The 17,156-nt window shown below is 48.0% G+C and overlaps 1 protein-coding gene across 1 annotated transcript in view; it reads left to right on the forward strand.

The window, feature by feature from the left end:
• Positions 1-6,891: 6,891 nt before the first annotated feature.
• The window catches only part of Rhbdl2 (rhomboid like 2), a 43,032-nt gene continuing 32,767 nt past the window's right edge, over positions 6,892-17,156 (forward strand). Inside the window, exon 1 of the mRNA XM_055611368.1 lies at positions 6,892-7,085. The gene's annotated coding sequence lies outside the window, so the exon portion shown is untranslated. The remainder of the gene's footprint in view (positions 7,086-17,156) is intronic.

Raw genomic sequence — 17,156 nt, forward strand, 5'->3', positions numbered from 1 at the left:
AATCAAAAGAGAATTTCTTTACCTTTCTCTCTCTTCCTTTCTCTCTCTCTCTTTTTTTCTTGAGACAGGGTTTCATACAGTGTGTGTTGCTCTCCAATTCTCTCTAGAGTTGCAGGTAACCTTTATCTTCTGATTCTTCTCTTTCTCTCTCTTTCCCGAACGCTGGGATTGATGTGGGCCAGCAGTGCTGAGATGGAACCTGTGGCTTCCTGCATGCTCTGGGCCCACAATGTCACTTCCCTCTCAGAAGTGGCAAGCACTGAGCTACATCTCCTTTCCCCCCGATTCTCTGCTTTCCTTTTTTTTTTTTTTTTTTCCCTTCTGTACTGGGTTTTTCATGACTTGTTAGTATATCATACTTCAGAAGCAGAATGTCTTTGAATTATATATGTATATGGTGTAATAACTGGTTTGGCAGAAATGAAGACGTTTTTGAGAGACGTGTGTCTCTCAGTCTATCAACTATTAGAACAATGACCCTCAAAGAAATGGGAATTTCCCCAGAAACATGATGCTAGAAGAAGGGAAGGGCCCCAGTCAAGGGGGAGCTTGTCTCCCAGAGATTTCAAACACTTGTCATGTCTTCTTACAGGAAGAGACTGAAGCCCAGATCATTGCGGGTCAGTGGCGGGAAAGCCCACACCTTCACGGGGACTGCTTAGATGTTCGTATTCATCTTTGGCTCTCCATTTAAACTTTGACCACCCTTTAGGAGTCTGAAGACTTGAGGGATTTGCTGAATCTCTTTGTCCCTCTTCCTAAATGTGTCCACTTTGAATGAATTCAAACACCAAATGGTTCCGAGAGAAGACTTGAACCGTGGGTTCGAAAACATTCTGGCTCCCATCATGAACATCTCAACAGATGGTGTTGTTTGATTTTGACCTGCAGCTCAGCTGTGTGTGGCGAAAGCTTTGCTCTTGAGAAATACATAACCTTTGACGAGGGAAGAGAATGATACAAATGCTTCAAGTCCCTTGAAGCTATTATGCAGGGAGAAGACCAAGTGATGTGTCCCTACTGCCCCATGCTCTAGGGTTCCTGCCGTTCCAGACTCCTCCGATGCTTTCGGTTTTACCTGCTGCAACAGAGTGCCTCTTTCTACTATACATTCAAATTTTCAGAAAAGGGAAGAGGATTGATTGGTCTAGCTTGGTTAAATGTTCTTTTTCCCTGGTCCAGTCTCTGTGAGCAGTCCTGGTCTTGGAGGACACAGCAGGGTTGACGGGGTGGGAAGAGGGTCAGTTGCAAGAACCCGGATGGGGTCAGCGAGTGGCTCCCCCCTCCTCCTCTGGTCTTTGACCTGCAAGCTCCTTGCTGTTGGAGGGTGTCTTTGTTAGGGTTTCTATTGCTGTGAAGAGACACCATGACCATGGTAACTCTTATACAGGAAAGCATTTAATGGGGGCTGGCTTACAGTTTCAGCAGTGTAGCCCATTGTCTTAATGGTGGGAGGCATGGCGGACACAGGCAGACATGGTGCTGGAGAAGAGTTCTACCCCTGAATCCACAAAAAGAAGGAAGGGGATGCTGCACCGTGTAAGGCTTGAGCACCTGGGACCTCAAAACCCACCCCCAGTGACACACTTCCTCCAACAAGGCACTGCCACTCCAACAAGGCTGCCCCTCCTAATAGTGCCGCTCCCTACAGGCCAAGCATTCAAACAGATGAGTCTATGGGGGCCGTACCTATTCAGACCACTACAAGGGGAAAACAATGAAAGCTACCCAAAGATTTGTGGAAAACACACAGGGAAATTTCAAATAAGAAAAGGCCCTGTGGGCCTCGCTCAGTGTCGGTTAAATGGACAAGGATGGTGTATGGTTGTCGTAATGTTGAGTGAAGACTGATTCAGCGGTTCCAAAGAGATAAGATTTTGTTGCCTTCACTGTAGCTCAGAATCAGCTGCTGAATTTTACAAGCTTAGTCATCTGATTCCGTTAGTGAGATTTGTTAGAAACTGATACACAGAGCCAGCAAGATGGCTCAGTGTGTTAAGGCCCTTGCTGCAAAGCCCGATGACTTGAGTGTGATCTCTAGAATCCACAAGGTAAAAGGAGGAAATCGATGCCTGCAGGTTTTCCTCTGATTTCTGCTCGTGTTGTGCATGCGTTTGTGGTTGTGTGTGTGTGTGTGTGAGTTTTAAAAAAAGAGACTGGCACATGAGGGGTCTTGGGAAATGGTTCAGTCAGTTACCTGACAACAGGAGGACCTGTGTATGGGTCTCCAGCACCCACATGAAGCACTAAGCGTGGGGTGCGTTCCTGTAATCCTGGTGCTGAGGAGTTAGAGATACGATGGCTCCCAGGGCTCATTGTTCAGCCAGCCTAGCAGAACTAGAACCACAGAGCTCCAGGCTCAATGAGAGACACTACAGGAAACTATGAAACAGCCAGGTGGTGGTGGTGCATACCTTTAATCACCGGCAGAGGCAGGGGGATCTCCGTGAGTTTCCGGCCAGCTTTGGTCTACAGAGCAAGTTCCAGGACAGCCAGGGTTATGCAGAGAAACTCTGTTTTGAAAAACCAAAAACCAAACCAAAACAAACCAACAAAACCCCCAGTAAAACCAAGAGTGATTGAGGAAGACACTTGACCCCCACCTCCGGCCTCTGCAGACTCAGGCACTCACGTGTCTGTGTACCTGCACACCCAGCATTCACACCTATGGACCTGTGTGTTCATGTGCATCACACACATCAAATAAAAGAAACGGAGGCCCGAATCCTCGGGAAAATGTACCAATTTAAAATGTTTACGAATGCATTAGCCCTACTCAAATCTGCTTTCCAAACATCTTTGAAAATCCCAATTCAAGCTGGGCACGGTGGGCTCACACCTGTGATCCCATCACTCTGGGAGGGGGAGGCAGGTGGGTCTCTGTGAGTTCAAGACCAGCCTAGTTTACAGCGTGAGTCCAGGACAGCCAAGGCTACACAGAGAAACTCTGTCTCGAAAACAAGAAAACCAAAACCAAACAAACAAACATCCCAACTCAATGTCAAGTTTGGTTCTGACCAGCATGGAGAGCTTTAGCTTTTGCTTCCTAAGGACTCCGGATGTGTGTGCGTTGGCTGTGGGCAGATGCTTCTCTCAAATTCCAGCCAGTTCTCTACCAGGAAGTAGCCTGTTCAGCATGAACTCCTCACAAAGGTTGGCTGCAGGGCTGGATAATGGAAGCCAGGACCTCTGCATACTAGACTGATGAAACAAGCACTATTCATGGTGTAGCTGTGAGACCCTTTGCGTCCAGGCGCTCTTGGTACTTCCCTTGCTGCTGATAGGCTGTGTGCTCCTCAACTTTCTTTGTCCAGATTGATTTTAAGGAGTTTCTCTTCCCACTTCTTTTTGGTGAATGCGATCCTGGGACAGTTACTGGTGTGCCTTGGATAAGGTCACAGTCTGATAAGGTCAAACCGTGTGTCACAAGACTTGTATGGTCGGTTAAGACAGGTTTTTAATTGTAGGCTTGTTTGTGAAATTCCTCAAAGATTGTAGGTTAACATCTGGGAAAGGAGAAAGATGGTGCCGGGAGAAAGGCTGTATTGGGAGGAAAAGACCATACAGCAAGAGGAGAGGGGGCATACGTGTTTGAGCCTTAAGCATGGTTTGTTCTTACTTGAAATGTCTGTATAGAAACATTATTATCTTTGTAGGCAGTCTACACGGCTAATGTTAACTGCTGGAATTCTTGACACCCAGCTCCAGGATGAGGATTCCTTTTTCTACTCCTGTTCCCTTAATTTTCTGTTCTGCAATCCTGCCTCTCAGAGCTCCTCTTTCCTCCCTCCATTGGTCTCCTTCCTTCCTCCTTCTCTCCTTCTTCCTTCCTTCTCTTCCTTGGTCTCCTTCCCTCTCTCCTTCCTCCCGCTTTTTCTTGCCTCCCTCCACTCTTTTCTTCTTTCTATGTAGTTTTCATCATATTTAAGAGCTCAGTGTTAGGATCAATGAAATAATGATGAGCACAACAGATTTTAAATGAAAGGTTTATTAGATGGAGATGAAGAGAGGGAGTAGAGAGAGCCAGATGACATAATAGGGGGAGGAGAGAGGGTGCCCCGACAGAGAAAGAGGAGAGAGCAGGAGAGTAAGAAAGAGGGCAAGAGAGAGACAAAGTGGCGGGTTGAGCCTTTTAAGGAGCAACTTAACCATGCCTTACCAGGTGTGTCTACCTGGCGGGCCACACATGATGACATCATAGGTTGCTAGGCAACGCAGAAGCAGGCTGCCTAAATAGTAACACCCAGCCTCCAGTCCTGGGAACTGAATTGTCAGTGGCTCCATCTTGAGTCTCACCGTGCTGCACTGACCATGCTACATCCTTATCGGGATGGTTCCTGGTTCCCTTAGTGTCTCATCCAAGGGACCCTGGTCCTTGCTGCTTGTTGCGGTATGCCCCTCTGACTAGGTTCTTAGTATCTCTCTGTGAGCCTCATTTCTTGCCCTGCTCACTTTTCTTACACACTCATCTGTTTTCCAGCCAGCTCTCACCCTCTAATGACTGGCTCGTAACTTGGACCACCTACTCTTAATAAGAGAAGGGGTAGGGATGGAGCGCAACGCCCTCACCTGTAGGTATAAGATCTTCGCAAAAAGCCGCAGCTCTCCATCTCTAGTGGCCAGAGCAGCCCACCCCACTGTGTGGCCCTGCTCTCATCTACTTTCCCTCTGCAGGAGTCTTGCCTGCCTACTGCTGGGGTCAGGATGCTGAGCGCTGGCCTCTGGCATCTCTTCTAGCTTTCCCTTGCCACATTCTGCACTTGCTCCTTGCTGGCACCTTAAGAGTCCTGTCCCGAATGCTTTATTTATTTATTTATTTATTTATTTATTTATTTATTTATTCATTTATTTATTTAACTTTGATTTCTCTCCTGGTGTGACCTCATCTTCCATGGATTACCTTGCCATTTCTATGCAACCCCAGTGGGCTGGAACTCACTGTGTAGACCAGGCTGGCCTGCCACTCATGGGGATCAGCCTGCCTCTGTCGCCTGAGTGCTGGGATTAAAGGTGTGTGACATTATGCTCTCTGTAACTCTCACATCTTGTCTCTCAGCAGTTTGCTGCTTCTTGAGACGACCCCTCTCCACACCATCCATTCTTACAGTGTTCTGTGTCTTGGGGAGCAGGGAAGAGGAATGGGGACCAGGAAGGTGAGGAAGGAAGTGGTCAGGGTATAATTTCCCAGGTCCTGCCTGCTCCGTTGGCCACCACTTTCCTTTGCTGCTTGTCTTATAATCTTGTCTCCAACTGCACTTTGAACCACGTTCAGTAAACCCTGCTGCTCACAGTGCCTGGAGACCAGGAGGAGGTAAAGGCTTCCCACTGCTGCCGCTTCCTGGATCTTTAACAGCTCTTAGCGGCTTCCTTCCCCCTTCCCAGATCTCTGTAAACAGACTTTTAAAATGATTCATTTAGCTGGGTGTGGTGGCGCACAGCCTGTGATCCCAGCACTTGGGGAGGCAGAGGTAGGCAGATTGCTGAGTTCAGGTTCGGCTTGGACTACAAAGGGAGTCCAGGACAGCCAAGGCTACACAGAGAAACCCTGTCTCTAACAAAATAAAATGATGAAATAAGATAAAATGATTCATTTGGTTATTATGTATCTGTATGTGTGTCTGCATGAATTTTGCACCATGTGCATGCAGGTGCCCACAAAGGTCAGAGGGCATCAAACCCTTGGAATTGGAGCTACAGGTGGTTGTGTCCTGTCTGGTGTCCTCAGAATGGAATCTGTTTCCTCTGCAAGAGCAGTAAGCGCTCTTACCCACGGAGGCATTTCTCCAGCCCCTCACAACAGTAGGCATGTGCCACCATAATCTGCCTTCCTCTTAACATCTCTGATCTGTCCTTTCCTTTCTACACCCCTGGTCAGGGCTCTGGATTAGGCATCCATTATCCAGGGACTTCAATATTCTCCTCTGATATCTGCAGGAATTTCTCTCTTCCATGCACACACAGGGTCCACATACAGGGAAGCACACAAACACACATACACATAAAAATAAGCTAATTAGTTAAAAAAAAAAAAACAAAAAACAAAAACAAAACGGAAATGCCACCTAAAGTTGAGGGTGTGATCCGGTGGCAGAGCAGTTGCCTGCCCTGTGTGAGGCCATAGGTTCCACCCCCAGCACCGGAAATAAAGGAATAAATACAATCTGAGTTTGACTTCATGCTTTAGCTCCCGGCTGGTCTCTGCATGTCTGCAGTGTAAAGTCAGAGGATTCCTCAGCAAGCCTTGTAAGGCCCTTCCTGGCCTGACCCTCCTCCAGTGGCTCATCTTATATGCCATCCCTGAGAGCCTCTTCTAGAGTTCTCCCATGCAGCTAAGTCCTCCCTGATTATGCTGCCTGAATCTTGGGTAAACTTGTAGTAGAGGACTTTATCCTTTTTTTTTTTTTTTTTTTTTTTTTTTTTTTTGCCAGTACAGCAGGAAGGCAAGGCACTCCACTCTCAGGACCTGGCACAAGGCCAGTCACCCTCAACAGACTTTAAATGGATAATCAGAGACTGCCGAACCCATTGCACGGAGGGGGGGGGGGGCGGGGCAAAGGCACATGCAGTCTGTGGGCGGAACCTAGGAGCCATGCAGACTAAGCTTCTGCTCAGCGCCGTCAAGTCGCTTAGTCTTTGTAGAGTACCAGGCCCGGGTCCACCAGAGCGTGATCCAGGACAATCCCATGCAAAGGAACTGAGACCTAACATAGCAGGCCTTTTCCAGTGAGCTGAGAACACAAGGCCCGCTCAGTCAGAGGCAGGAAGGCAGGCGGCATGGGTAGCAGCGGCCAGGAGAAAGAGCAGGGCGTCTGTCACAGGCTCCCTGGCACAAACCCAAGTAGGAGGAGGCCAGGACTCATTCATCCAGGGCCAGCCCCGGGAAGACTGTCTAGCAGGCTGGCCCAGCTTAGGCAGGCCACTAGGCAGGGAGGGGATTTCCTCCCGCTCCCTCCCCCTTACGAACCTGCCTGGACGATTTTAGTTCAGGGAGGGCGGGAGGAGAGCCGGGCAGGCTGCAGCTCCTTGGCCGCCTGAAGAGCAACATCGGACGGCAGTGAGGCACGGCTGTGCCTCGGCCTCCCCAGGTAAGGTGCAGGGGTTGGGGACAGGCAGTGGGAGGCCGGGTGCAGGAGGCAGGTGGCAGGAATTCTAGGCAGCCCACTAAAGCTGAGGGAAAGGATGAGGGAAAGGATGAGGGAAAGGTGCTGCTTCTAGAATCTACCTTCTGGAAGAACCTAGAACGGCCCCGCTTAGGGTTCTGAAACTTTCCAAGTTGGCAGCACTTTGAAAACGGCTGGGGAGGTGACCCGAGAGTTTAGCTCTGCTCCCCCCCCCCCCCCCCCCCCGCTGCATTGTTCAACCACTTCATTACTTCCTCCCCAGCCTTATCCTCGCACTTCCAGGGTTATTTTTATTTTTGGCGGGAGAAGGGCTGGTATGTGTTTATGTGTGTGTTTGTGTGTTAGTGCCAGCTGCACCAGCAACGGCAACCAGAGTCGCAATTGTCTCTACCTCCACCTGAGCGGTGCCCTACCTGTGGTTCCCCAATCTCTCTGTGGGTGCTCTGGGGGATTGGCAGGAAGAGGTGAGACCCAGCAAGGCAGCTCGGCTCAGCTGCTGGGCTGTTTCCTTCTTCCTGGTATGGGCACCTAAGGGCTTTCATTTGTTTACTCGTTAGCTGAGCGTGCAAGTCAGTTGTCCGGAGGGAGGAGCATGTCATTTCTCCTCCTCTGAATAAGAAAATTGGAAATTTATCCGCGAGCATCTACAAGCTGACTGGCAGGCAGCAGCGGGGCATGATGGGAGTCACACTGAGGCCTGGATTGCTAACCCGCTCCGTCTCCTATTTACTTCCTGGGCCTCAGTGTCCTCATCTGTAAGATCATGGGTTTTTGTTTGTTTGTTTGTTTGTTTGTTTTTATAGACAAACTGTACAAACCGAAGACAGGCTGGGTGGCTGACACACCGTGGCACCGGGGTAAACGTCTGTGCTTTCCTCTTCTTTGCCCCTGCCTGTGTGGCACCTCAGGCTCGTAAAGATACAGGAGACCAGCCCTGTTCTTGACAGTACCTGGGTGGCTTGTAAACTGAACTGAGCCGTGGAGGCAGGTGCTCTAGGGAGCTGGAGGCCAGGGGTGTGAAGGAAGGCGGAGACCAACCCTGGCTGAAAGTACAAACACTGGGCCAGGGCTGGGACCAGACTTTTATGATGTGTTTCTGACTTGGGAAAGTCCAAAGACGTTATTCTCCTCCCATATTAAAAAAAAAAATCTATTTATTATTATTATTATTATTTTATTTATTTATTTTTTTTTTTGAGACAGATCTCACTGTCTAGACTTGGCTGCTTGGAACTCACTGTGTAGCCTAGGCTGGCCTTGAACTCCCAGAGATCCTCCTGCCTCTGCCTTCCTAATGTGCTGCTACTCCGAGCAGACTCTCCCCATTAAAAAAACTGTCTGACAATTCTCTACATTTACGAAATAAATTTTAGTCGTTTTTACACATTCCATTCCCTTCCTTCCTCCCCCTCTCTCCAACTGCTATCCTCAATCTACTTCAAGCGTGTGGCCCACTGAGTTTTGAGTGGAGATGAGGGTTTACTGAGCATCAGAAAGACAAATTATCTGTGGCACACCCTTTCCTCAACAAGTAGTAATCGCCCATAGTCCCTCAGTCCCACTTGGGGCCGAGCACTCAACCATCTAAAATGCATTATCTTGGGCTTGTGTATACCTGCAATCTCAGTGTTCAGGAGGCTGAGTTCAAGGCCAGTCTGGGCCACACAGAGAGACTTTGCCTCAAATACCAAACCAACCAACCACAAAGACATTATCTCATTACATCAAAACCTCACAGAATTCACCTAAAGTCACACGGCTAATACATAATGGATCTAGAATAGAAATTTGTAGACCAGACTTCATGCGATCCGCTCATTTCCTTGTTGTATTAAGGAAGCTTATTTTTTTTTTTTTTCTTTTCTGTTTCTGGCTCCTAATCAGTGTCAATGATTATACTTACTTAAAATGAGTACTGTGAATCTGTCGTAAGGCATAGCCCCTCCCTCCATTCAGCAAATCTCTTTTGCTTGTTCTTATCCCGGAACAAAGCAACCTTCAGTTATCTTTATAACCTTTTCTACTTTCTTTCTTTTGAAAATATTTACCTATTTGTATGAGCGTTTTGTCTGCATGCATGTATGTGCACCACCACGTGTGTGCGTGTTGCCCATGTAGGTCAGAAGGAGGTGACTGATCCCCTGGAACCGGAGGTACAGATGGTTCTGAGTCACCATGACACGTGTCCTTTGGAAGAAGAGCATGTGTTCTTAACTTCCGACCCAACTCCCCAGCCTGCATGTGCAGCCCTGGCTGTCCTGGAGCTCGCTCTGTAGACCAGGCTGACCTTGAACTCACAGAGACCCACCTGCCTTTGCATCCGAGTACTGGGATTAAAGGCCCAACTTCACATGGTCCTTTTACAGATGAAGTTCCTGAGGTATTAAGAGGTTTAATACAGGCTGGGGGTGTCACTCAGTGATACAATGCTTGCATACCATGTGAAAAGCCCTGGGTTCCTTCCCTACAACCCCCCCGCCCAAAAAAAAAAAAAAAAAGGTTCAGTACATTGCTCAGGTTGATGAGAATTTGTGCTTAGGCATATTGAGTTTCTCTGGAATTTGGGTTCTGAGTCATTATGTCAGTCTGTTAATTCTTAAAGTCCTTCGGTCTTTACTTACAGACTTTAAACTTAGAACTGAGGGGCTGGAGAGATGGCTCAGAGGTTAAGAGCACTGTCTGTTCTTCCAGAGGTCCTGCGTTCAATCCCCAGCAACCACATGGTGGCCGACAACCATCTCTACTGAAATCTGATGCCTTCTTCTGGCATGTAGGTACACATGCAGATAGAGTACTCATATGTGTACAAATAAACAAATCTTAAAAAAATAAATAAAATTAGAACTGAGAAGACTCAGCTTGGGAGGTGGAGACAGGAAGATCAGGAGTTCAAGGCCAGCCTTGGCTAGAAAGCCACAGAATACCTTGGGCTATTGACACCCTTTTTCCAAAACACAAAACCATTAAGTGAAGTCTGATGGAACGGGGCTGTGATCTCAGCTTCAAGGCCAGCCTGGAAAACTTAGTGAGACTTTGTCTCAAAAGTTAAAAGAAAGATGGGGATATAGCTCATTCGTAAAGGACTTCTTTAGTTCCTGCGAGGTCCTGGGTTCAGTCTCTACAACCCTTCCAGAAGAAGTACAAGAAAGGGCATAGTATTTCAGAGTTCCTATGGGATTCAGGAGCAAACAGTGGATGGCTGGCACACAGGGGCTTTGCTTGGTGGGGTGAGCTCCTGGTCTGGATTCTGCAAGCAGGCAGGGGCTGCACTGGAGCAGGAACCAGCGTTTTCTCACTCCGTTTCCTTTCTCCTCTTCCCTCCTTCATTTACTTGATTGGCCCATTCAAGGCTCGCTGGGTGCCTTTCACTATGGTAGATGCTGAGATGCAGGTGGAAAGAAAAAGAACAATCCTGAGCTTCCTGTAACTACTACAGACAGACAATAAATATGCTAGATATTTTTAGGTCTGATAAGTGTTTACAGCAAGGAAGCAGGAAAACATACTAGATAGAGTTTTGAGGGGAGGAAGGCGTAGGCTGGGGAGACTTCTTAGGGAGGTGCCAGCCGTGTGTGTGTGTGTGTGTGTGTGTGTGTGTGTGTGTGTGTGTGTGTTGAGGTTGCTGTGTTGGGGTTGGGGACCTGGCTAGAAGGAATAGCAAGTGCAAGGACTCTGAGGCAGGAGAGGGCCTGATGAGTGTCAGAGACAGGATATGTCCCACACTGCAACACATTCTTGGGAGAGGTTGATGGAAGCTGGATTCTACAAAAAGGCAGGAGCTAGCTGGGCATAGTGGCACACACCTTTAGTCCCAGCACTCAGGCAGGCAGAAGCAGGCAGATTGCTGAGTTCAAGGCCAGCCTAGTCTATAAAGCAAGTCAAAAATAAAAACCCGAAACCAAAAACCAAAAAAATCAAACCAAACCAAACCGAAACAAAACAAAACAAAGAGTTAAGTCATGCAACCACTGTATTTATCCTGGAGAAAATGTAAACAGCTAAAGGCTCTCCCCCCCTACAATTTGGGGTGCTATCAATGGAACCCAAGGTCTTGTGCCTACGAGACAACTGTTCTATGGACTGAGCTACACTCCAACCTTGCCATGGCTTTTGAGCAAGTTGATAAACTCTAGTGTATGATTTGTTTCAAAGAGCAGGTGAAAATAGGGATGGAGGGGGAGGCTAATTTTGGAGGCTTCTTCAGCTGAGTCATCCGCAATCTACTGTATAGAGGGATACAGAGACAGATGACCAGTGCCAGTGGGAAGACACAGTGAGATGTCTTCTTGTCATCTAGCTCTGTATATTGATAGCTAATGCTGTGTCTTAAAAAACTAACTCCAAAATTAAATGTCATGATTCAGTGGGTCAGGAATTTAGGGAGACTGAACACTTTTTCCATTCTCTTTGCTGTCAAGTCATCCACTTGACTGTATTTTTTTTTTTTCCAAGACAGGGTTTCTCTGTGTAGCCTTAGCTGTCCTGGACTCACTTTGTAGACCAGGCTGGCCCCGAACTCACAGCGGTTCCCCTGCCTCTGCCTCCCTGAGTGCTGGAATTACAGGCATGTGCCACTGTGCCCGGTTTTGACTATATTCTTGCCTGGGAAGTCCAGGAAGGTGTTGTTATTGGTCTGGTTCCCTGTTGCTTTTCTACATGGCCTCAGCCTCCATGTGGGGAGTGTGGGCTTCTGCAGAGCGTGGCGGTCTGCGGGTAGTCAACACACACATTTCTTAAAGCGTGGCCCTGGACAGTCCCCAGTACTCCTTCCGCCATGTGGTACTGGTTAAAACCAGGCACGAGGTTCCATCTCCAGTGGAGGGGATGGCAGCCAGTGTGCTCATCTTCAGTCTGCCACAATAGGCTCTGGAAACTGAATGGCTGCCCCACTGTGCCGATGCTGCCCCATTTTTCATCTAAATCACAGGATACCGAATTGCAGCAGTTCTTAGGACTTTTTGTTTCCCCCTGAAGAGAAGAGGGGCAGATCTTTTTGTTGTTGTTTGCCTTGCTTTCTTTTCTTCCTTTGTCTATATCTTTCAAGAGCCTAACACATACCAGGCATCTAGGAACTATTTGCCAAAGCACACACATCACATGAGCTTTGGTGGTCACCAGAGAATGGTGGTATATGTAAGAATGCCCAGGGAGAGTGGTTAAAAATATAAGCTGGCTCTCAATTTCCCTCTTCTAACCTCTCCCCTCCCCCACCCCTTCCCTTCTCCCCATCTCCTCCCTTCTTTTTCCCTCCTCCCATTCTCCCTTCCTTTTCTACACCTTTCCCTCTCTCTCCCCCTTTTTCCCCTCTGCCCCTCCTCTCTGTCTGATTCTTTGTCTCTCTGTTTCTCCATCTGTCTATCTCTCTGTCTCTGTTTTGAGTTCCCTCTCCCAGGCCCATGGCAATCTGCTTGCCCCTGCCTCCTGAGCTGAGCGCTGGGATTACAGGTGTGCACTGCCATTCCTGTTCGGGACCCAGTTCAGCTCACACTTCACCTTTTGAACTACTTTCCCAGCCCTGAAAACAAACCTCTGTCTCCCTCTCTCCCAGTCTCTATCTCTCCGCCCACTCTCCAGTTTTGTTGAGAGGTATTCACTAGAGAAGACTGCTCTGATGTGGGTGTAAGCCAACAGAAAGTCTTTATTAACCAGCCAGGCATTACACTGGGTGTTCAGGGTCCTAGTGTAGCACTGAGCCTCTCTCAAGGTGAGCTTCTAAGCACAAAACCATGTCCTGGGTTGATATGCTTTGGTTAGCAAGAACAGTTAGTCAGAAGCAGAACTACGGAAGCCAAAAAGCAAGGTTAGTACATTTGGGGACTTTTCCATAATCATGGACTTTGATGGATTAGGTCTTTGTTTTCATTTGGCAGGTGGTGCTGTCTACATGCTGAGTTTTATGGCTTGAATAGGGGCCTACTTAATAAGGTCTAAGGTCTACTATAGTTTTCTTTCTTTCTTTCTGTCTTGGATACCATTTAAAACTCTCATGCTTAGGGGCTCAGTGATTAAGAACACCCAGGTTCAATTCCCGGAAACAGCACGGGGAACCTCACAATCTTCTGCAATTCCAGCTGTAGGCAATTTCGTGCACCTGGTCTTCCTCAGACACTACACTCATGTGCACGTATCTGCCCCTACCCACATGGTTAAAAATTTTAAAAAATCTTTAGAGGCTGGAGAGATGGCTCAGAGGTTAAGAGAACCGATTGCTCTCCCAGAGGACCTGGATTGTTAAAAAAAAAAAGAAGCTGGGTATGACAGTGACCAACTTTAATCCCAGCACCCTAAGTGTCTCTGTGAGTTTGCAGCTAGTCTAGTCTATACCATACGGTCCAGGCCAGCCAGGGCTATCTAGAGAGACCGAGCACTCTGGGAGGCAGAGGCAGGTGGATCTCTGTGAGTTCCCGGCCAGCTTGGTCTACAAAGTGAGTCCAGGACAGCCAGGGCTACACAGAGAAACCCTGTCTAAAAAAAACCCAAAAGAGTTAAAAATACATAAATAAATAAATAACGCAATAAATGACTTCTCAGTAGGGTGTGGTGATACATGCCTGTAATCTCAGCACGTGGGAAGTGAAGGTGGGAGGATCAGAGTTCAAGGTCATCCTTGGCTAAATAGAGGGTAGCCTGGGAGATCCTGTTTTTAGAAAAGGGGATGGAGAGGAGGAGGGCCTGGAGAGAAATTATATGCCTGAGGAGACAGACAGGAGGATCCCTGGGGCTAGCTGGCCTCATCTACCACCAAGCACCCCAGGATTCCAGTGAGAGATCTTAACTCTAAAAATAAACCAAGGAGGACAGTTCCTGGAGAGAGGCACCTGAGTCTGAGCTCTGGTCTCCATACACGAACACATGTGCAATCAAACCAGCACATACTTGAGTACACAAACATACACAGAAGTGAAAGTTGGTTGGAAGAACACTTAAGATTTCTTTTCTGTCTTTCTTTTTTCTTTATTTAATTTTTTCAAGACAAGTTTCTTTCTTTCTTTTCTTTTTTTTTTTTCTTTCTGTGTAGCCCTGGCTGTCTTAGAACATTCTGTAGACCAGGCTTGAATTGAACTCACAGAGATTCACCTGCCTCTGCCTCCCAAGTGCTGGGATTAAAAGGCATGTGCCATCCACCACCTGGCTGTAGATTTCTAACAAAAGCAATAGTTTTGCCTTCTTAAAGTATTGAAGTGGTGTCAGGGTTTCTTTAGTCCTGTGCTCTGGAATGCCAGCTTGGTCGAATCACTTAAGTAATGTTATCTGCTTCTGGGCAACTTTCTGGGCTATCTTTCTCTGTGTCCATGAGACAGCTTTGAAACCTCAGCCACGATGAACAGGGAAGGAGTCCTGCGTCCTCTCTAACAGCGGGTACTTCTAAGAACATTCAGGAGCTCAGCGGTTGAGGATACTCATTGCTCTCTGAGGACCCAGGATTGTTTCCCAGCACCCACATGGTGGCTTACAGCCATCTGTAACTTTAGTTCCAGGGGCTCTGGTGGCCTCATTTCACCCTCATGAGCACCTGGCATTCATGTGCAGCCAAAGCACTCATACACATAAAATAAATTAATCTAAAATTAATTTATTTTTATTTTATGTGTAGATATGAGCGCATGTACATAGAACACGTGTGCAGGAGTCTGTGGAGGTCAGAAGAAGCATCAGGTCCATTGAGACAGGAGTTATAGGCAGTTATGAGCACCACGTGGGCGCCAGCAACCAAACTCAGATCTTCTGTGAGAGCAGCCAGTCCTCTTAACTGCCGAGCCATCTCCACAGCCCCTCCCTCTGCTCACCTCTTTTTCCGAGACAGGGTCCCTGGGCAGTCCGGGCTGACCTGGAATGTACTATGTGGTCTGTCTGGCTTTGAAATTCTCCGGACTCTCCTGCCTGAGCCTCCCGGGTGCTGGGATGACAGTGCATATCACCCATGCGCAGTTCAGCAACATATGTATGTTATTATCGCTATTATTACTATTTACTGGGGTGGACGCGCCCAAGCGATGTGTTGAGTAGCCTTGGGAGGGGCAATGTGATGTAGCTCTGGGCCCCAGGGAACTGGTTTTCTGTCACTAGAACGCAAGCTTTGCTGCTCCCTTTGCTTTGTCTGTAAACGGGGGACAATGTCTTCAGCACAGGGCGGATGGGAGTATCTCCCAAATAACAGGAGTAGGAGGGACTCTGAAGATGGGGTGAGGGAGGAATTATCTTAGTCTTTGGAAGTAATATGAACATACTATTGTGCACACCACCCAAGCTCTGGTTTCCCAACTCTGAACCACAGCCAGGGCAGAGCAGTGAGGTTCAAGGAAGGCGCTGTGAATGCACAGTGAGCCATGGAGAGGCCTGGAGGAACAGCTCCCTACCTTAGTTGCCCTCTCTGGGGGGTGAGGGAGGGAGCCGTGGGCTTTGCCTCCAGAAGGAAAACTTGTAGAGTTGGGGTTTTCGAAGGCATTTCTGTTTTTAAATTCTTTGCCTATTTATTTCAAGTTGTGTGCTCATAGATGGAGCTGAGAGAAAACAGCCACGGCCACAAACCTATAATACTGAAGACCCAGTGCTTAATTTCTGTAGCTAAAAAAGCATCCTTTCAGGCCATGACCACAGAGAGATCGCTGCGGGCTCTGGACCAAGGCGTAATGATGGCTTGCAGTGTGATGAAGGAGCCTGTTAATCTATGTGGCTCAGAAGCCCAATCCCTGGCCTCAGCAATTACCCAGGTTGCCTAGCAACACCACCAAAAGCCTCCCACTAGGCCCAGCTGGGCAGCAAGTGGGTGCACCCGGCACAGACTGCTTGGCTCCCTGGCCACATCAAGGCTGGACTCAGCCCCGGGAGGGACTCGCCTGGTACTGATGAATGGGTGGGACCAACAGAGTGAAAAAAACCAATTCAGCTATTGGAAACCTACTTGTTTCGCTGCAGTTAGGAAAGAACATAAGCAAATGACCAAAGTGTCTTCCGTCAAAGAAGAGCTGTCCAAAGGATGTTATCCCAGCATCCCTCCTGAGCTAGGTAAAGAAGAGAAGGTGAGCCTGACCTAGTCTTTCCGGTTCTGAGGTGGGGGGGAGAATCCTGTTCTTGTGTGAGCACTTGTGTCCACTTGGGGTAGCAATGGTGGTGATGGACATTTCCAGCCCTAACCTTGCCCTGGAGTGGACACCTGAAGATCAGCTTTCATTTTGAATTCCCTGAGTTTGGTCTAGGTCTGTCTGGGCAGCTGGAGGGAGGACACAAGGTGGGGTGCGTGTGTGAGAGCATGACGATGTGCCCTTGCATAAGGGGTGGTGCTTAGAAAACATGGAGGAAGGGGCCGGAGAGGTGGCTTAGCGGCTAACAGCACTGGCTGCTCTTCTGGGGCACCTGGGTTCAGTTCCCAGCACTCACAGGGTGGCTTACGACCATCTGCAACTCCACTTCCGGAAGATCTGTGCCACAGTCACTAGGCATGCTTGTAGCACACAGACATACGTGCAGGCAGAACACCCACATGTATAAGATAAACTTAAAAGAAAAAGAAAAGAAAATATGGAGGAAGGGAAAGATCCAGAGTCTTGGGGTCAGAGGTTCCTAGCCTTACTGGGTGTCCGACCTTGATAAAGTTGCCCTGGGAGCCTGAGTTTCTTTATCTACGAGATGGGGTGTGAGTGCCCTACTTTACAAGAATGCTCACAGACTGAGCACGGTAGTTCCTGCCTGTAATCCCAGTATTTGGAGGCTGAGTTAGGAAGGTCACTGTGAGTTCAAGGTCAGTCTCAGCTATTCCCATCTCAAAGACACAAAACAAAACAAGGAAGGAGCTGGGGAGATGGCCCAATCAGCAAAGCAGTTGTTGAACAATCATGAAGACTTGAGTTCGGATCCTCAGAAGCCATGTAAAAAGCTGGGTGCATATCTGTAATCCCAGTGCTAGGGAGACAGAGATAGGGGGATCCCTGGAGCTGACTGGCCAGCCAGTCTTTCTGGGTCAGTGAGCTGAAGGCTCAGAGGGAGACGCTAATAATAATAATAATAATAATAATAATAATAATAATAATAATAATA

This window comes from Psammomys obesus, unplaced genomic scaffold, assembly GCF_907164565.1.
Source record: "Psammomys obesus unplaced genomic scaffold, mPsaObe1.curated_primary_1811, whole genome shotgun sequence".
Taxonomy (NCBI): domain Eukaryota; kingdom Metazoa; phylum Chordata; class Mammalia; order Rodentia; family Muridae; genus Psammomys; species Psammomys obesus.